The sequence below is a fragment of the Salmo trutta genome, chromosome 19, assembly GCF_901001165.1.
Source record: "Salmo trutta chromosome 19, fSalTru1.1, whole genome shotgun sequence".
Classification (NCBI taxonomy): domain Eukaryota; kingdom Metazoa; phylum Chordata; class Actinopteri; order Salmoniformes; family Salmonidae; genus Salmo; species Salmo trutta.
Genome location: NC_042975.1, coordinates 20,795,927 through 20,817,854, shown reverse-complemented (window position 1 = coordinate 20,817,854; position 21,928 = coordinate 20,795,927). Strand labels below are relative to the sequence as shown.

The following is a 21,928-nucleotide window of genomic DNA, read 5'->3' as shown; positions in this document are numbered from 1 at the left end:
AACGACATTTTCTTAAGGTGACCTACTTTATCGGCGACTACTAGTAGTTGTAGTCAAAACACTGTTGTAGTCCATTTAATTGATTCCTGATTGATCTGACTATCCATTTCTTATTGGTACATATTTTTCTTTTTAATGAGTTCTTATCTTTATTTTATGCAAGTAAATAAATAAAAAACGATTTAATGGGTGGTATGTCAAAACTAACATAACGAACATTGAACAACTTTATTTTCTGACCTTCACACTTACAGCCTGCCACCTACATTGATATTCATATTATATCGTGTGTTCATTTATTTTTTTTTTTTAATAATTTACATTTAACGCTCTCATTCCTCTCTCTCACATGACTTGTGGGTGGGTATCACATGATTTATTCACTGTGAGGATACAGTGCGAAGAGAATGACTGCATTTTACTTACAGTGGAGACGTTTTGTATTTTTTGATAAAGAGACAGTGAAAGACGCTGGAGATAATGGCAAAAACGTAGTCCTCCCCGTCGGCATATCGGCTTGTGACTCAGACCGGGGCCATATCATTCTTGGAGATATCCTTTCAGTGGTTTCCATGATTTGAACAGCCTAGCTAGCTATTGCTCGCTAACTTGATGCACAGACACCCCTCCCTGCAAGCAGTCTGTCTAAGCAAGTGAGCTAATAATGCTACCTAGCTAGTTCCAAGTAAGGAAATTATGAATAATGATTTAGCTAGTTAAATAGTAACATTTGAGTTAGCTAGTATGCTAGCTGACGTTAGGAAACAGCCAGGACATGAGCCTTTTTTAGTTAACTAGGTAAGAAGTTAGCCTTGGTGCCAGTCCGAGAAATTAGCTTGAAGGGAGTGAATAAAAGATATTAGACTGGCCTTCAAAGGCACAATCAACTGAATCAATGGCCCTGTTCAAATAGCTCCGTGAAAAGTACTGATGCACCAAGTCTGGAACCAATAGGACCCTGAATCTTCTACTCCCAAGCCATAAGACTGCTAAATAGTTAATTAAATAGTTTACAATAGCTACCTGGACTGTCTGCTTTGACCCTTTTTGCACAAATTCTTTTGACTCATCACATATGTTAGGGCTGTTCAACAATTTTCTTAAGGGGCCAGATTTGAAAAAGGTTATTTACGGGGGCAGACATTATTTAAATATATGATATATATATATATATATATATATAACTTTTCTTTGGTGAGTGCTTTGTTATAATTCAAAATATATATGTTTACATTTTTTTTTACCCCTTTATCCCCAATTTGGGGGATCCAATTGGTAGTTACAGTCTTGTCCCATCGCTGCAACTCCCGTACAGACTCGGGAGAGGCGAAGGTCGAGCCGTGCGTCCTCCGAAACACAACCCAGCCAAGCCGCACTGCTTCTTGACACAATGCCCACTTAACCCGGAAGCCAGCCACACCAATGTGTCGGAGGAAACACCGTACACCTGGCGACCATGTCAGCGTGCATTGCGCCCGGCCCACCACAGGAGTTGCTAGTGCACGATGGGACAAGGGCTGCTGTTCAAACTCATAAAAGACACACCCTCACTTACCCTCGCCTTATGCCCTTGTGGGAATCCCCATCGCCATCTTGGAGGGTGGTCTAAATGACTAGCCAAGCAAGGGAAGTTTGCAACGTAAGCCCCCTCAGCCCTCGTTTTTAGTTAAGTTTGTGAGTGTACAATTATGTTCACTCCGGGGCCTGAAACTCCCCATAATTACATTTGCGATGATTGTACATCCGCTAAGAAAAGTCTGTGAAAACTTAAAAACAACATCAATGGAGAAGTCAACACAAGTGTAAGTAAAAACAAATGCAAATAAGTTACAAATTGTGTTACTAATGCACATGACTGCACAAACACGTCTCGTAAAAAGTAAATATGTTTTTGTTTGCTCATCTTTTGGAAATTGTAGATTTGAAAACATTTTCCTTCATCAGAAGTTCCAGCTAAGCAGGCTAACGTCAGTTAGCTAATTCATTTGCTAGTTATCATACAGTAGGCGTATATTAATAATTATATATTTAATATAAGTAGACATGCACTCATAATTGACTGTAGCACATATAATGCACCCATATGCTGCTGGTGGCTGAAAACACAATCATCACAGGATGAATTTCCTTTGATGAATTTCCGGCCAAGGGTGGTCCTCCCTTGCCCTGAAAGTGTATACTCGTCAGACGTCATGATACGTCATCAGAAGTGTCCACTTAATTTGAGGGCTGAGGGGATGTCTTTTAAGTATTTGGACCGCATCCAAGAACATCCCTGCCGGCCAAACCCTCCTCTAACCCAGACGATGCTGGGCCAATTGTGCACCGCCCCATGAGTCTCCCGGTCGCGGCCGGCTGTGACAGAGCCTGGTCTCGAACCAGGATCTCTAGTGGCACAGACCACTCGGCAGGCCGGCCAGACATTTTCTACATGGGATTACTCTTCCTAGGACCGGTATAAAAAACAATTATAATTTTATAAAGCACTTATTAAAATGAAATGTTAAAATTCATTTTAAGTGCTTAAGATTAGCCTAATTCGGTGCATCAAATTGTTTAAATAATGTAACACATTTGTACTTTTAACACAGTTGACCTGCATCACATTAAGGTATTTCTACTTTCCTGTATTTTACATACATAGCTTGACAATTTAGTTTTTATTTACACATAGGAAACCTTTTATGCATGGCATATCTCAGTTGACCAGCATCACATTCGGCTCCATTTTCTATTTCTTTATCATTTCATTATTTTCTCTGTCTTGTTCTGTTGTTTTTTTACACATAGAAACCTTTTATGCAAGGCGTATCTCAGTTGACTATATTGTGGAGAAGTCTCTCTCTTACGGGTCCCTATAACAAACTGCACCACCTCTGTGGGGACTTAATCTCGTTGCGATGTTAACTTTCATTTTATCTAAAAACTCAGGCATCACGGGAGAGATCTGTACTGATGATGCCTGAATATAGTTGTGCAGTGTAGGGAAATGGACTGTTTTGTTTGGGCTCAAATCAGAGGAGAAAATAACTCTTATTTTGAAAATACGTTTTTAAATCACGTCAATAATCGTTTTATCCCTCCCCTCAGAGTGCAAATTGCACTATGACATTTGGTGTGGTCTCTTGCGTTTTATGAGACTAATAATAAAGATGTCATTTAAACTGTAAAAATGAATTAGCTTTTAATGTGGCATGAAGACAACCAGACATAATATTTTAATCTGGTTGTCAAACAAATTACTTTAAAAAGTAGGCTGTGTATGTTCTTCCACTCCAAAATAAGCCCAGCATCCAAACTGCATGTATATTCGTGCCAGTTGATGAATGGAAATGGACTTCTGTTACAAAACACCAAACCATGTGCCTAATGACATTCAGCCTGAAAAGTCGGGACACTGAAATGGGGCTGAAAGTGTCCTGGGAAAATGGGATGGTCACCCTAACACCCATGGTCAACATACTAGACTAGGCCACAGTGTGTATTACCATGAACTTCAAATAGGCCTAGTGGTAGCCAGTCATGTAATGGTAAAAAATAGGAAGGTAAACTCTGAAAAAAGACCTTCAATGCATTTTTCTGAAAAAGATGGGTAAAAGGCATTTACCTTCCACTAGGCTTACACCACTGCCGGTAGTCAACCCTCTCAGCCGAGGCAATTTTATCCACATGAACACACGCAGAACATGTAGCCTACATTCACTGTAATACATGAGTTGAATCAAAACATGTTTACACCCTAGTTCATGAGTTGTCCATAATTCATGAGTTAATGCTTGGAGCCTTCACAGATCCTGTGACATAAAACACTACCTTTCTTTCGTTACCCTAACACTGTCATAAATGTAATTAATGTATTTATCATTGTTAAGCATTTAACAATTGAATTAGAACATTGAACTTAAACCCTGTACGAATCCTGGATCTTGGAGATCTCTGAAGATGCACTGTAAGTGTAACTATGCCTATGTAACAGTTCATGATGTTTCACTGTGAAAACAGTTCTCTTGGGTACACAAATCCCAAATAATGTAGGCCTATGCCATTACAAAATCGAAAGCTTCTAACCGAATGTTAAGCTCTTCTAACTGAAATAGTCACCTTATAGGCCTACTGTCATTAATAATAAAGCACAATAAATGGTTGACTACTTCTGGGCACAGAGAACACCAGTACCCGCGTGCAACTGAAAAACAAAGCAATGAGCACCCTAAACAGCTGACTGACAAAAGCAAAATGTCTGTCCTTGAGTTGTTCTTGTCTTATAATATTCTGTATTATTTCATGTTTTGTGTGGACCCCAGGAAGAGTAGCTGCTGCTTTTGCAACAGCTAATGGGATCCTAATAAAATACCCAAAGTGTAATGCATTGGAATAAAGGCATATGCTATTTTTATCAAGGACGCATGGCAAACAAATGGAGAAAATGAGGAAGTACAAATGAACATCTATATGAGGCCTAAATTCAGCACTACTGAGTGGACAGTGCCGTCACAGAAATAAATGTTTTAACAAGGGATGTCAAACTCATTCCATGGAGGGCCTAGTGTCTGCAGGTTTTTGATTTTTCCTTTCAATCAAGCCCTAGACAACCAGGTGTGTGGAGCTCCTTACTTATTAGTGACCTTAATTCATCAAGTACAAAGGAGTAGCGAAAGCACGCAGCCACTCGGCCCTCTGTGGAATAAGTTTGACACCTGTGGTTTAAACCATGACATAGATGTGGGTGTGTTTGTTTCATTAGGAATCTTTTAATTTCATATTTATCACTGTAAAACATATTTACCACTACATTTTAGACAAATAGGAGAATTACTAAATTTGCATTATTTAAAGCCCACCCCCTCAAGTTGGAATGTTCTTGCATTTAGGGGAGCTAACGTCTCATTCAGGGGACCTGAGCCCCCCTGGCTCCCCCCATAATTCGCACCTTGCCTCCCATGTAAGTCCCACATTTAAAGTCCATTCAATTGATTGAAGACGTTACTAAAGAAGAAAATCTGAAACACCTTAACTCCACATCAAGCTTTTTCGCTAGATATGTTCTCTTTCTTGTCGCGGCAATTGCAGAGAAAAGCAAATATCTCCTCCCTAACCTCACAGGGCCTGCTCTCTTGAGAGGTTTATTACCTTTGCTTAGCCATTGAACGTCCGAATGTAAAAGTAGGCTTGGTCATGATGCTCAGCAGACTACGAAACAAGCGATGTTGCAGGCTAGATGATGATCGGATAAAGTTTATGAAATCCATAACTCCATGGTGTTAACCTCCGCTGAGTTAAGCGCAAAGCACACTGGCAGGCAGTGTTGCCAACTAATTTTCAGGGTAAGTTGCTAGAGCAGGTTGATTTGTTGCTAGAAGTCGCTAAATGACGTTGTGATGTCATTGCGTGATAACGTAAAACTGCGTCATTACGTGGAATACACAATAACGTTACTCAAATTGACTAAACATCTCTGCAAAAAATATGATTTGACATGTGTTCAGGTACAGACTCTCTTTTCTGTACAATTTTGATTGAGACATGTTGATTGATGTAAGTTCTGTTCAAGATCAAACATTCGTGACCAACTATATTCATTGGGTTTGGCTCGTCGAACCTGTACTACTGCTGCTGCAGTCAGCCAACAATGATTTGCAATTTGCTGAAATTGTTGCTGGCGTCACTCACAATGCACTTTTGCAGCCATGCACGTGTTTTGTGACTGAGTGTGTGACAGAGAAAATAGTTTTTGTCATTTAGATAGAAAATGCGTGCATTTTAGCGTTTGAGTCGCTTTTCAAAAGTTGCTAAAAGTTCCAAATACATTTTTAAAAGTAGCAAAATCTAGCAACAAAATTGGTATCAGGCAGTGTAGTGATCGCATCTGCCTTGAAAGAGCTGATAGGCGGGTAGACATACCCTGTACCCCTTTAAACAACTCTGATTGGCTGTAACTGGTATGTTGGGTGGTATAGGGGGGATTCGATTAATCTTGCCCGGCCACCCGTTTAGGCGTGTGTTGCAACGGCTTAAAGTTGATTGCATTCGTCGGCTCAAAAGTGACATAAGTTAGCACGTGGACTATGAGTAGGATTCCGTGTTTTCACATGGGGAAAGTGATTGCTTTTGATAATATGCCTTCCCAATGGAAACTAGTTTGAAAATTTGAACATATATTTTATGAATGCTGGCTCATGCTGCCTTGTTGACAACATAACCAAGCGGCGCAGATTGCTGTTCAATTTGAGCAGGGCGCTCCTCCCTCACCAACTTCGCCCAGTTACGTGACGGGACAGTTCAACCCGGGCCAGTTTAATAGAAATATACCATTGATTGACAGCACTTAATCGGTGGGACTACAGGAAAACCGATTATCCCATTGGAGAATATTGAATGAGGGCTCCTTTTGGCACTAAACGTCAGATAAAAAAAATATACAAAAATTATATATAATGTTTTTTACTGGCTTATACACAATACCCCATAATGTCAAAGTGGAATTATGTTTTTAGAAAATGTTACAAATTAATTAAAAATAAAAATCTGGAATGTCAATAAGTACTCAACCCTTTGTTATGGCAAGCCAAAATAAGTTAACGAGTAAACATTTGCTTTGCAAGTCACATAATAAGTTGCATGGACTCACTCTTTGTGCAATAATAGATCAAATTATCTGTAAGGTCCCTCAGTTAAGCAGTGAATTTCAAACACAGATTCAACCACAGAGACCAGGGAGGTTTTCCAATGCCTTGCAAAGAAGGGCACCTATTGGTAGATGGGTAAAACAAAAAAATATCTGTTTGAGCATGGTGAAGTTATTAACTACACTTTGGATGGTGTATCAATACAACCAGTCACTACAAAGATCCAAGTTTCCTTCCTGACTCAGTTGCCGGAGAGGAAGAAAACCACTCAGGGATTTCACCATGAAGCCAATGGTGACTTTAAAACAGTTACAATTTAATAGCTGTGATGAATTCACCTTTCAGCAGGACAATAACTTAGAACACAAGGGCAAATCTACACTGGAGTTGCTTTCCAAAAAGACAGTGAATGTTCCTGAGGGCCGAGTTACAGTTTTGACTAAATCTGCTTGAAAATCTATGGCAAGACTTTAAAATGGTTGTCTAGCAATGACTAACAACCAATTTGACAAAGCTTGAAGACGTTTGAAAAGAATAATGGACAAATATTGTACAATCCAGATGTGCAAAGCTCTTAGAGACTTACCCAGAAAGACGCACAGCTGTAATTGCTGCCAAAGGTGATTCTAATATGTATTGACTCAGGAGTGTGAATACTTATGTCAATTGAATATTTCTGTATTTCATTATCAATACATTTGCAAACATTTCTCAAAACATATTTTCACTTTGTCATTATGGGGTATTGCGTGTAGATCGGTGAGAAAAAACACATATTTAGTCAACTTTGAATTCAGGCTGTAACAACAAAATGTGGAATAAGTCAAGGGGTATGAATACTTTCTGAAGGCACTGTATACAGTTGAAGTCGGAAGTTTACATACACCTTATCCAAATACATTTAAACTCAGTTTTCACAATTCCTAACATTTAATCCTAGTAAAAATTCCCTGTCTTAGGTCAGTTAGGATCGCTACTTTATTTTAAAAATGTGAAATGTCAGAACAGTAGTAGAGAGATTGATTTATTTCAGCTTTTATTTCTTTCATCACATTCCCAGTAGGTCAGAAGTTTACATACACTCAATTAGTATTTGGTAGCATTGCCCTTAAATTGTTTAACTTGGGTCAAACGTTTCGGGTAGCCTTCCACAAGCTTCCCACAATAAGTTGGGTGAATTTTGTCCCATTCCTTCTGGCAGAGCTGGTGTAACGGAGTCAGGTTTGTAGGCCTCCTTGCTAGCACACATTTGTTCAGTTCTGCCCACAAATTGTCTATGGGATTGAGGTCAGGGCTTTGTGATGGCCACTCCAATACCTTGACTTTGTTGTCCTTAAGCCATTTTGCCACAACTTTGGAAGTATGCTCGGGGTCATTGTCCATTTGGAGACCCATTTGCGACCAAGCTTTAACTTCCTGACTGATGTCTTGAGATGATGCTTCAATATATCCACATAATTTTCCTACCTCATGATGACATCTATTTTGTGAATTGCACCAGTCTCTCCTGCAGCAAAGCACCCCCACAACATGATGCTGCCACCCCGTGCTTCATGGTTGGGACGCGGTTCTTCTGCTTGCAAGCCTCCCCCTTTTTCCTCCAAGCATAACTATGGTCATTATGGCCAAACAGTTCTATTTTTGTTTCATCAGACCAGAGGACATTTCTCCAAAAAGTACGATCTTTGTCCCCATGTGCAGTTGCAAACCGTAGTCTGGCTTTTTTATTTTAGTTTTGGAGCAGTGGCTTCTTCCTTGCTGAGCGGCCTTTCAAGTTATGTCGGTATAGGACTCGTTTTACGGTGGATATAGATACTTTTGTACCTGTTTCCTCCAGCATCTTTACAAGGTCCTTTGCTGTTGTTCTGGGATTGATTTGCACTTTTCGCACTAAAGTACATTCATCTCTAGGAGACAGAACGCATCTCCTTTCTGAGTGGTATGACGGCTGCGTGGTCCCATGGTGTTTATACTTGCGTTCTATTCTTTGTACAGATGAACGTTGTACCTTCAGGCATTTGGAAATTGCTCCCAAGGATGAACCAGACTTGTGGAGGTCTACAATTTTTTTCTGAGGTCTTGGCTGATTTCGTTAGATTTTTCCATGATGTCAATCAAAGAGGCACTGAGTTTGAAGTTAGGCCTTGAAATACATCCACAGGTACACCTCCAATTGACTCAAATTATGTCAATTAGCGTATCAGAAGCTTCTAAAGCCATGAATTAATTTTCTGGAATTTTCCAAGCTGTTTCAAGGCACAGTCAACTTAATGTATGTACACCTCTGACCCACTGGAATTGTGATACAGTGAATTATAAGTGAAATAATCTGTAAACAATTGTTGTTAAAATTACTTGTGTCATGCGCAAAGTAGATGTCCTAACCAACTTGCCAAAACTGTAGTTTGTTAACAAGAAATTTGTGGAGTGGTTGAAAAACTAGTTTTCATGACTCCAACTTAAGTGTATGTAAACTTCCGACTTCAACTGTATGTACATAGCTACCTCAATTAACTCGGCCCCCGCGTATATAGCCAATTTATCATTACTCATTGTGTATTTATTCCTTGTGTTATTATTTATATATTTTTTTCCTCTGCATTGTTGGGAAGGGCCTGTAAGTAAGCATTTCACTGTTGGTCTACACCTGTTGTTTACAAATCATGTGACAAATAACATTTTATTTGATGTACAGTAATGCCGTGGAAGGCTTGCTTACACCAGTCCAGTCATGTCACAATATATTATGTGCTAGCCGTACGACTAAGAAGAGTACGTATTTACATTGCTTGTACATTACTCTTCTTAGTCCTATGGCTAATGATATACAGTTTGAGAGTATTCGAACAGGCCTTTGTAATTGTCTCCTCTATCCCTAACTCCATGCAAATGGCCATTTGTCTCTCCTGATCTATATTGATGCTTCCTTGACCCAGAATAAATTACATATGGATGGTCAGATATGGTTTTTGACACGCTCACTACAGTTGTCCTCCTTTCAGGCTTACAAGCTGTGAATGACCCACCTGTACCAGCTCAAGCAGCACAGCATTTTGGTCTCGGTTGGGCAGGACGAGCAAGGAATTAACCCCCTGGTAAGAACATTTGTAGGATGTATTTAATACAGACTATCAAAAAAAGAGTGTGTTAGTTTTCTTGGTTATTTGTGAACTGTTATTAAAAACCTAGCTGTTTCCCAGGTGAAGATATGGAATCTGGACAAGCGAGACAGCGGGAATCCTCTGTGTACCAGAATATTCCCAGCTATTCCTGGGAACAAGCCAACAGAGGTGTCCTGCCTCACTGTACACGAGAACCTCAACTTTATGGCCATTGGTAAGCGGCATTTCTTCAGCGCTACCTATCAGTCGGCTATAGTTTAGATTTGGGTTTGACATTTTGTTTTTGCTCCCTGTCATAAATCTATAACCCCCATGTCCTTGCAGGCTTCACAGATGGCAGTGTGGTGTTAACAAAGGGTGACATCACTCGGGACAGGCACAGTAAAACCCTGACACTCCATGAGGGCACCTGTCCAATCACGGGCCTCGCTTTCCGTCAGCAGGGCAAGGTCACTCACCTATTTGTTGCCACTCTGGAAAAAGTCCATGTAAGTAATTAGAGTCTTCCAATGCCACTCTATGTGAAGTCCTTACAATCGCTTTTGAGATCAATTTCAATTCAGGATATTAATGTAAATTACAATAAAGGTGCCACATATTTTTTATGAGGATTTTAATTGATAGATTGGAAATGGCATTGATCCCAAGCCTGCCACCATACTACTATTCCTTTGGCGCATAAGCACTAACTTACTTCTGTTTCATTTGGTGTTGTTTTCCCCCCATGGCTAGTGCTACACTTTGACGGTGAAAGAGTACCCTAAACTGGAGCTGGACACTCACGGCTGTGCGCTGCGTTGCTCAGTGCTCACAGACCCCTACCAGGACTCCCAGTTCATCGTCGCGGGGGACGAGTGTGTGTACCTTTACCAGCCCGACGAACGGGGGCCCTGTTTCGCATTCGACGGGCACAAGCTTACTGGCACCGGGGATACCTCCTGCTGCTCACCATGAACACCAAGTCTCCCAACAAGTAAGAACAACTCCCTCAGATGCTGGCACAGCAACCATTTCTATTGAGCGGGTCCCCTAAGGTTCAAGGCCAGGGTCAGTCTTTATTTATTGCAACAATGAAACACAACAATTCATTTTTTTCTAAATCAATTGATATGGAAGTGGACAAACGCAGAAGGTTGTATTTTCAACCAAACCACCCATGCATATTTGCAGGTGATATAACTATATTAACTCCTATGACAATGTATTGAATGCAAGTTCTGTACTCAGGTCTGAATTTGGGAGCAGAGAGATGTCTCCGTCAGAGAAGCAAACCTTGACTATCTACGACCTGGACAACAAGTTCATTGCCTACAGCGCTTCCTTTGACAACATCATCGAAGTTCTGGCCGAATGGGGCTCCTTCTACATCCTGACTCGGGACGGAAAGATGTTTGTTCTGCAGGAGAAAGACACTCAGACCAAGCTAGAGGTGAGGCCAAAGTGCACTGACTGATGTCATGCCTTCTTTTCCCCTCAAACGTATTATGTTAAACTCTGTATCGGATTGAACTGGAAACTGGAGGGCAACAGGTTTTAGATCCCAGTTATCGTTTACTGCCGTTGTGCCATTGAGTAAGGCACTTAACTCTTCAAATCTGTCTTTAGATGCTATTCAAGAAGAATCTGTTTGTGATTGCCATAAACTTGGCTAAGAGTCAGCACTTAGAGAGGGACGGGCTGTCTGAGATCTTCAGGCAGTACGGTGACCACCTCTACGTGAAGGGGGACCACCTCTACGTGAAGGGGGACCACGTCGCCATCCAACCGTACATCCGGTAATGCTCACCCAGGGGTCGATGTATCTAACTTCAACTTCATAATACATAGTTAATGATGATAAATATGATTTATTTGCAGGATTTAAGTCGCTTCAAGCTCATGTCATAGATGCTGATATAGTTAGTATTAAACATGGGATTTTACTGAAAAGTAATCCCATAGAGTTGGGATTGTATAACATCAATAAGGAAATGTATAATGTATATAAACTCAGCAAAAAAAGAAACTGTCTTTCAAAGATAATTACTAAAAATCCAAATAATTTCACAGATCTTCATTGTAAAGGGTTTAAACACTGTTTCCCATGCTTGTTCAATGAACCATAAACAATTCATGAACATGCACCTGTGGAACGGTCGTTAAGACACTAAGAGCTTACATATGGTAGGCAATTAAGGTCACAGTTATGAAAACTTAGGACACTAAAGAGGCCTTTCTACTGACTCTAAAAAACACCAAAAGAAAGATGCCCAGGGTCCCTGCTCATCTGCATGAACATGCCTTAGGCATGCTGCAAGGAGGCATGAGGACTGCAAATGTGGCTAGGGCAATAAATTGCAATGTCCGTACTGTGAGACGCCTAAGACAGCTCTACAGGGAGACAGGATGGACAGCTGATCGTCCTTGCAGTGGCAGACCACGTGTAACAACACCTGCACAGGATCGGTACATCCGAACATCACACCTGCGGGACAGGTACAGGATGGCAACAACAACTGCCCGAGTTACACCAGGAACGCACAATCCCTCCATCAGTGCTCAGACTGTCCGCAATAGGCTGAGAGAGGCTGGACTCAGGGCTTGTAGGCCTGTTGTAAGGCAGGTCCTCACCAGACATCACCGGCAACAACGTCGCCTATGGGAACAAACCCACCGTCGCTGGACCAGACAGGACTGGCAAAAAGTTCTCTTCACTGACGAATTGCGGTTTTGTCTCACCAGGGGTGATGGTCGGATTCGTGTTGCAGGCCCGGAACGAAAACCTTCACACACAGCTAACTCCCCTGGACCGGAGTTGGAGACCAACCCTTGGTTAATTGTTTAAATGCTAACCTTGATGAACTCTTCATGCTTAGAGCTGTCTTTGAGCTTGGTGTAGCAGTTGAGAAGCAGGGTGGTGTGGTCGGCATTGGCCAGAGACTTCCGGTGCAGAGCCTGCAGGTAGGCCGTCAGGTTGTGGATCCGCTGAGCATCCAGAAACTTACGTATCACGTAAGAGGGCTCAAGCTTCCCGATCGTGCTGAGGGCAGAGAAGTTGCGTTTTCAACGGACATATCATGGAAGACAACGGCACAGGCTTTTGGTGCTGCCTTCTGTCCACATTCAGTACATATTTTAGGCAGCTCCTCTACTCCCATTGTTGGAACACAAAACACATTCTCTCTCTTAATTAAACACCTCTAGGGTTCCCTATCCATTGTTTTTCTCTGATACCAACATGTTCAATTTAAAGCAATTGAAGCTCAAGTTGGGAGAGCCCACCTTGCCTATACAAAGGTAGGGGAAACACTGACTTCCTCTCACATATCCCCAACAAGATTCCAAATGACAGAAATGCTTAAGAATTAGTGAATGCGGCTTGCTGATCATGTCAACAGGACTTGATTGGATAAGACAAGGGTCGGTAGCTGTAAGTACTTTGGCACAACACCAATAAAACAAAATCCAAGTGGTTTCAATTAACATTAACTACTGGTCACTTTGTCTGCGTACCATAGACACACTACAAAGTGAATATAAACTCAGCAAAAAAAGAAACGTCCTCTCACTGTCAACTGCCTTTATTTTCAGCAAACTTAACATGTGTAAATATTTGTATGAACATAACAAGATTCAACAACTGAGACATAAACTGAACAAGTTCCACAGACATGTGATTAACAGAAATTGAATAATGTGTCCCTGAAAAAAGGGGGGGGGTCAAAATCCAAAGTAACAGTCAGTATCTGGTGTGGCCACCAGCTGCATTAAGTACTGCAGTGCATCTCCTCCTCATGGACTGCACCAGATTTGCCAGTTCTTGCTGTGAGATGTTACCCCGCTCTTCCAACAAGGCACCTGCAAGTTACGTTTTCAATGGACATATGATGGAAGACAACGGCACAGGCTTTTTGTGCTGCCTTCTGTCCACATTCAGTACATATTTTAGGCAGCTCCTCTACTCCCATTGTTGGATCACAAAACCCATTTTCAAATGACAATTTATGATTATAATTAGACAAAGAGGCTCTTCCCCTACACTTGGGTAAAGTCAATCCGATTTGAACGACCCTTTACCGAAATTCAAACCCCTTTGTCTTCCTCCTCTATGTTCCATACAGAACTACGATGAGGCCTTGCGCTACATTGGGCGACTTCCCTTCGAGCAGGCAGAGAGCAACATGAAGTGCTGCGGCAAGACCCTGATGCATCATGTCCCCGACGGCACCACGCTGCTCCTCAAGGGCCTGTGTACCGACTACCAGCCCAGCTGGGACACCACGGACAGAGATAGGCTGGACAGAGGCCCGGTGGCAGCCAACAAGGTCAGCCGGTTAGTTGTTAGTGGTTAACAGCTACATCGCCCGGGCAGCCAATTAGTCTAGCACTTTGGATTTGAGATCCTTTCCCTAATTAAAATGGCTTTATCAATTTAGTCTAAGACAAGTAATACAGCTTATATTGATAAGGATGGGACTATTTCTAATGGTTATAATGATCAAGTTATGGTAAAATGCATATTTCATGGTAATAGTAATAACACTACTCATTATAGTGGTCAGAACCTGGTGATACCAGGATGCAGGATGGGACATAAACCTAACAACTTCAATTATTAAATTCTCTGAACAGGGGAAATATACCATCACCAAACTCACTGAGAATACATTACAGAGGATGAAGACACAATACTCCGAGCCGCAGCTCTATACTACTTGTCTGACATAAAGAACTGATATTGTATACTCGTTGCTGGTGTGGGGAGGTCCGTGGGTGGCTTATGACAATTTATTTAGATTTGTCATGTCTTACTCATTGTTAGGAAAAAGTTTGGTCCAAATCAAATGTTAGATACTATATTTATTGAATATGATATGAACCACAAGCATTTCACTACACTCGCAATAACATCTGCTAACCATGTGTATGTGACCAATAACATTTTATTTGAATCCTATAAATTAAAATGGCCAATTTAGGTGCAATCAATTAGCTGAATTATTTTGATATAATTATATTTCAACAAAATAATGTTGCAGGAATGCTAATCTGATCCATTTCTAACTACAGAAATGATTTCCAAACAATCTGAGATGGTGGGTGTCATGGCTTGCTGAAATTAAATGGAACGACCCTGTACCTCTATCTCCCAGGCCAATTCAGAGAAGTTCATCCCTGTGTTCACTAATAACCCGTGGGAGCTAAGGGCCTTCCTGGAGCCTTCTCCTCTCAGGGGGTGTACGACACGCTGCTAGAGCTACGACTGCAAGACTGGTCACATGAACCCTGAGGTGATGGAAACACACACACACGTGTACTGAAAAGCGCCATGTGTTCACGCAAACAACCTAAACTCGTATAGATATACAAAATGTACAAAATGTTACAAATGAAATATTAGATGAAGTACCTGCAGCCTAAATGACTTTGAATTAAGATTTCAGAATAAACACATTTCCTGAACTTGTAGTGTCACCAATTCATGTTAAACTATTTCTGTGTTTTGTCTGGAGTATCAAACATTTAATTTTTGTCCGGTCTGTCTGTCTTTCTATTTTTGCTGGCAGAGGAAGAAGGTCCTGCAGGGGGCGACAACACCGTTTTTGACAAGGCCCTCGTCCTGTGCCAGATGCACAACTTCAAAGAAGGGGTCCTGTACTGTGAGTCTTCCTGTCTCTAAACCGTTGCAGTCAGAAACACTTCAAATTCCAATATTTCTGCTTCTCTCTGAGGTGTGCATTCGTTCACTCCACCTCGTGGATTTAAAACCATGGGATTGGTGTAGCCGGATTGTCTACCATTTAACACCCAGATCCAATGCTTTAAAATCCATGATGGAGAGTGAACAAGTGCAGACTATGGGGACTTCATTGGTATGTACTGATATAATTATCAATGACGTCATTTGAATGATGTTGTTAATGATGTCATTCTCTCTCTAGGTACCAGCAGATCATGCACTACCACATGCAGAATGAGGAGTACGGCAAAGTGGTGGAGGCCTGCAAGCGCTACGGTGACCAGGAAGTGTGCCTGTGGGAGCAGGCGCTGGGCTACTTTGCCCGCAAAGAGGAGAACTGCAAGGCCTTCATCAGCCAAGTCCTGCAGCACATCGACCAGAACAACCTGATGCCTCCCTTATTGGGTGAGCTGGTGGCCATTTTTCTCAGTATTTCTCCTTCTCTGTAGATGAAGACTCTGGGGCTTTCTGTAGGGATTTCCCTAGTAGTCACTGTCTGAATTCTATCAGACCTCACCAACTTAAAATAAACTCAAGTGTTCTATGCAGTTTTCTGGCTCCACTTCCTTCCTGTTATTGAATGTCTCACTAGCTAGTGTTTCTGTTCTGTTTTGGCTGCGTGGCTAACCTCAAATCAATATAGGAAAAACGAGTACGGATTTATTTCTGTCATATGCGTACATTCATGGTAAACGTGCCAGTTGCTGGGTTAAGTAATCTATAGGGCTTTATATGTAATCGGAGCATTATAACAGAGTTTGAGAATTTTATTGGGCACTGTTGCTAAGTTTTGCGTGTATGTATGTGCTTGTGTGTCTATGCACGTGTTGGTCCACAGTGGTGCAGACACTGGCACACAACTCCACGGCCACGCTGTCGGTCATCAAGGACGACCTCATCAACAAGCTGCAGAGGGAGACACAGCAGATCGAGGACGACGAGCGCAAGATCCGCCAGTACCGTGAGGAGACGGCCCACCTCCACACCGAGATCCAGGAGCTCAGAAGCAGGTGAGGGAGAGGAAAATCATAACCAAAGTCCAGTCCAAAAACAACCCCTATTCCCTAGACTGGGTCATGTTCACAACTGGAGTTTCCTCCATATTCCATTCATCCAGTTCTTTGACATCTATGTGGAGTGGAGGCTAAGGGCAGTTTTAGTCCTGCGCACTAAGATACACAAGCACATTCTAAATTTGTTTGATGGCTGAACTTCGAAGCAAATTTAACTACATTCTGAATGTGTTTTTAGTACTGTATTTTGAAAGCTTGATTTAACCTCCCAAAGACCATTTGTTGAAGCTGTACTGATTTCAATGTATTTTTTTGTTTCTCTCACCACCTCTTTTCTCACAAGTGCAAAGATTTTCCAGAAGACCAAATGCAGCATGTGTAACATCGGATGGGGCCACAGTGTCTCCTGACCCCTCCTGTCTCAGCCTCCAGTATTTATGCTGCAGTAGTTTATGTGTCGGGGGGCTAGGGTCAGTCTGTCACATCTGGAGTATTTCTCTTGTCTTTTCCGGTGTCCTGTGTGAATTTAAATATGCTCTCTCTAATTCTCTCTTTCTCTTTCTTTCTTTCTCTTTCTCGGAGGACCTGAGCCCTAGGACCATGCCTCAGGACTACCTGGCTTGATGACTCCTTGCTGTCCCCAGTTCACCTGGCCGTGCTGCTGCTCCAGTTCCAACTGTTCTGCCTGCAGCTATGGAACCCTGACCTGTTCACCGGACGTGCTACCTGTCCCAGACCTGTTGTCCCAGACCTGCTGGAACCCTGACCTATTCACCGGACGTGCTACCTGTCCCAGACCTGCTGTTTTCAACTCTCTAGAGACAGCAGGAGCGGTAGAGATACTCTCAAAGATCGGCTATGAAAAAGCCAACTGACACTTACTCTTGTGTTGCTGACTTGTTGCACCCTCGACAACTACTATGATTATTATTATTTGACAATGCTGGTCATTTATGAACATTTGAACATCTAGGCCATGTGCTGTTATAATCTCCACCCGGCACAGCCAGAAGAGGACTGGCCACCCCTCATAGCCTGGTTCCTCTCTAGGTTTCTTCCTAGGTTTTGGCCTTTCTAGGGAGTTTTTCCTAGCCACCGTGCTTCTACACCTGCATTGCTTGCTGTTTGGGGTTTTAGGCTGGGTTTCTGTACAGCACTTTGAGATATCAGCTGATGTAAGAAGGCCTATATAAATACATTTGATTTGATTTGATTTGATTTGTAACAGCCCCCTCGAGTTGCTCTCTGTTCACTTCCTGTGCAGTCATTCTTTCCACCAGCACTACTTTGAAAGCTATGCCGAGAGCGAGGTAGAGTGTTCCACTTTCACACCGGAAAACCGCAAGGTCATGGAAATGCTGCGTGCCCAGGACCAGAAGCGAGACCTACACGACCACTTAACCAGACAGGTGAAACACACACACATTCAAATACTTTATTTAAATCACCAATCACATTTACATTAAAAAAGGATCCAAACATTTCAAAAGTCTCTGTATGCAGGGCACTCAAGGGTACAGAAAGCACCTCCTCCAAACAGCTAGGCTGTCCACGACAGCAGAAACAGTACAGTACCTAGCCAACTGCTTTGCCCTTAATCTGGAGGCCACGCACTGCAAGCCTGTGTACATGGCCAAGACTGTCAAATATCAGTGGTACCAGCTTGCACCTACACCCGAGATTGTCCAAGCGTTCCATGAGGGGCTGGTATTTAAGAAGCTTGTCGGCAAAGGCCTGCTCCATGTTTTTGTATTTGGCACATAGGAAAATACATAATCAACAACATCGAACCAGCTTCCTCTTACACAAGAATGTTTATGGATTTGTGCTGTTGGTGAGACTACCTGTCTCAACTCGCTGGCTATCAGGTTGACAAGGCGGTCATGTCTAGCAATGTACAAATCATTGTATGGACAGCAATCATTCACAACATGGGCAGTGGACTGCATTACATTTGACTTCTGTAGAATACATGGTTTGCAGGGTACCAGAGTGCTAGATTATACACTATGGTGGAAAATTGCAAGGTTATGTTATAATACCTTTATTGCATCAAATGGTTGTTTTTATGCAACAGAATAGAGTATTCTTATAACTATTCTGTGTGTGTTCTACTGAGGATGGCCTCTGGGAGATAATACTGACAGGAGATTTACGATGTCTTTTGGGTGATAAAACCTAAAGAGACCACATTCCAGAGCATGAGGTAATGTTTCTGTTCTATATGGTACCAGGGAGAGATGACCCCAGGGCCAGACCCTGGTCTGTACACAAAGATGACTGTTTTTACAGCAGATACTGTCTGCTGTGAATTATAGGTATCTTTCATACAAATCTTAACCTTGTGACCCATTCTATATATCTGTTGTTCATTATGTAGGTTGAAAGGGGTGTATCTCGGCTATAAAATAACTTTGCATTTTTGTCTCGGGGCTCTCAACGAATCATCTGAGGGTGATTCGTCGACCAGCCATCGCTATTGCAAAGCTCTCACTAATAAAAATGTAGTTTAAGTATAACTCTAATTTGTGTGATAAGTTAGTCTCTCCTCATTTGATAGTAAAGAAATTAACCACCATAACACACACACACACCCTCTTTGCTTGTCTTTTCTCTGCTATATTGGCACGACTTAAAACTACAACAGAACTAGTAATAGTGCAACACTTAATATATCAAGTCTGAGGTTCAATATAATATTTAAAAATATTGAATTGAATTTACCACTAAAGTTCTCAATCTTTCTTTCAGAACTGATGTGTTGCCTACTACTTCTCTATCATGGCTCATTTTTTATTTCTATGCATTTCAGCTGCGCAGCTCCAACGACGGTTTCTCCGTGGTGGCGGACTACTTTGGCCGCGGGGTGTTCAACAAGCTGACCCTGGTCACCGACCCTCCGGGCAGCAAGGCAGGAAGCCTGGAGGCAGACCTGCAGAGGGAACTTCTCATCCACACCAAGAGGTGAGCCACAGGGCCCAACGGATGTGGTTTGCAACCCTACACTATTACTCACACGATCATGCTTACCCAAACCAAACTGTGCTGGCTCTCATATTTTATTTTTTGATTGTCCTTTTCAGCATGGTTGGTTGGCTTGGTTTGTGGCTCAGTAGTGTGAAAAGCCATTAGATGCTGTGTTATACGGCAGTTGTTAAAACACGCTGTCTTCTGCTCAAGCTAAGAATGAACTATTATACCCAGATGCAGAGCAGCAGACCCTCTGTTCAATGGGGACCTTGACCCATAGTGCTTTGTTCTGTAGTTCAGGATGCCACACAATATTTAGCCAAGATGAATCTGAGTCAGACTCCTGTTGCAACACCAGTAAGAGATGTGTTGGTAGTTTCTGTTGCTATGCCAGGCGTTTCACTTCTCTTCAAGGTGATGGCCTCAAATTTGCAATTTGTGGTTGGTGAGACATTTTGCCTATAGTATGCAATCAACCTGTCACGTCCTGACCAGTAAAAGGGTCTATTTCTTATTGTAGTTTGGTCAGGACGTGGCAGAGGTTATTTGTTGTACATGTTTTTGGTTATGTCTTTATATAGAGGGTTATTTTGTGTAGAGTATTTCTAGGTTTAGTGGTGTATCTATGTAGAAAGGGTATTTGATTTAAGTGGTTCGGGGTTTATTAGATGTGTGTGTATGTAGAGGGGTGTTGGATTTATGTGTTCCGGGGTTTTTGGTTTATGTTCTTGTTTTGTATTCTAGGGTTTCTATGTTGTGTATTTCTTTGTTGGCCTGGTGTGGCTCTCAAATCAGGAACAGCTGTACATTGTTGTTTCTGATTGAGAGTCATACTTAGGGAGCTTGTTTTCCACCTGTCCCTTTGTGGGTAGTTGTTTTTTGCATTGCTTTTGTGTAGCCTGCGAAACTGTCGTTCTTTGGTTATTGTTTTTTCGTGTTCACATATAAATAAAATAATGATGAGCACGCAACCCGCTGCGCCTTGGTCTAATCCCTTCGACTACTGTGACACAACCAGTGATCATGTAATGTATTTGTATCAGTCTATTTATGTTGTATATATTTGACCTGCACATTACCTGAATAATTATCTATCACATTTTGTCATATGCTTAGAATTCTAATTCTATGGTCAAATGCATTAGCAACATACTGTGACGTGTCACATGAGATGATCTTGTTGATTATTGTTTGCGCTTATCTTAATAAATGTGCACAGATATTCAAGTCAATGGTCTGATCATTGTGTGACGGTTTATTGTTTTATATACAATGTATGGTACAGCTAAGATTTGAATACAATTTCCCAATTCTAACCCCTTCAAAGAGATCCAACAATCGCGAGACATGGTATCCCTTGGTGACGGTACACTGTTTGGCTTTCATGGAAAGAGCAGAGAAAAAAGGTAAGCAAAAAGTCCTATTATCTTTCACGAAATAATTGATAACAATTGGTATTGCATGCATGCTAGTTTTGCCCATTTATTCACCTTTTATGGAAATGCTTCTTGCTAACGTGTATTAAGCACACTTGTCAACAAGCAGAGCCAACAAGTCAAGCCACGAGCTAGTTAGCTAAGTTACTTTAGTCAATAGCCCTTTCTTAATGACCAAAATTGGCCCCAAAATGTTTTGAAAAATAAAAATATCAGTGTACCAAAAATGACCGTGGTGCCATACAGGCTGTTTGCAAAATAGTTGCTTAGAGATTTTCGATGTGCCGATTCCGAAGCACATGGTTTATGAACTGATACGCAAAACAAAGCTTGTTTCAAAACTTTGAGTTTTTTACTTTAAATTATTATACAAAAGTATTGCCAAACAGAATGTAATGTAAACTCAGCAAAAAAAGAAACGTCCTCATTGTCAACTGTGTTTATTTTCAGCAGACTAAACATGTTTAAATATTTGTATGAACATAGAAAAATTCAACAACTGAGACATAAACTGAACAAGTTCCACAGACATGTGCCTAGCAGAAATTGAATAATGTGTCCCTGAACAGGGGGGGTGTCAAAATCATTAGCAACAGTCAGTATCTGGTGTCGCCACCGAACGATCAGTATGGCTGGTGGCATTGTCATGCTGGAGGGTCATGTCAGGTTGAGCCTGCAGGAAGGGTACCACATGAGGGAGGAGGATGTCTTCCCTGTAACGCACAGCGTTGAGATTGCCTGCAATGACAACAAGCTCAGTCTGATGATGCTGTGACACACCGCCCCAGACCATGATGGACCCTCCACCTCCAAATCGATCCCGCTCCAGAGTACAGGCCTCGGTGTAACGCTCATTCCTTCGACGATCCGACCATCACCCCTGGTGAGACAAAACCGCGACTCGTCAGTGAAAGGCACTTTTTGCCAGTCCTGTCTGGTCCAGCGATGGTGGGTTTGTGCCCATAGGCGACGTTGTTGCTGGTGATGTCTGGTGAGGATCTGACTTACAACAGGCCTACAAGCCCTGAGTCCAGCCTCTCTC

At 41.9% G+C, this 21,928-nt stretch overlaps 1 pseudogene; it reads left to right on the top strand.

Annotated features, from left to right (window-relative positions):
- Nucleotides 1–249: 249 nt before the first annotated feature.
- Nucleotides 250–20,841, top strand: LOC115155082 (vacuolar protein sorting-associated protein 11 homolog; annotated as a pseudogene).
- Nucleotides 20,842–21,928: the final 1,087 nt, after the last annotated feature.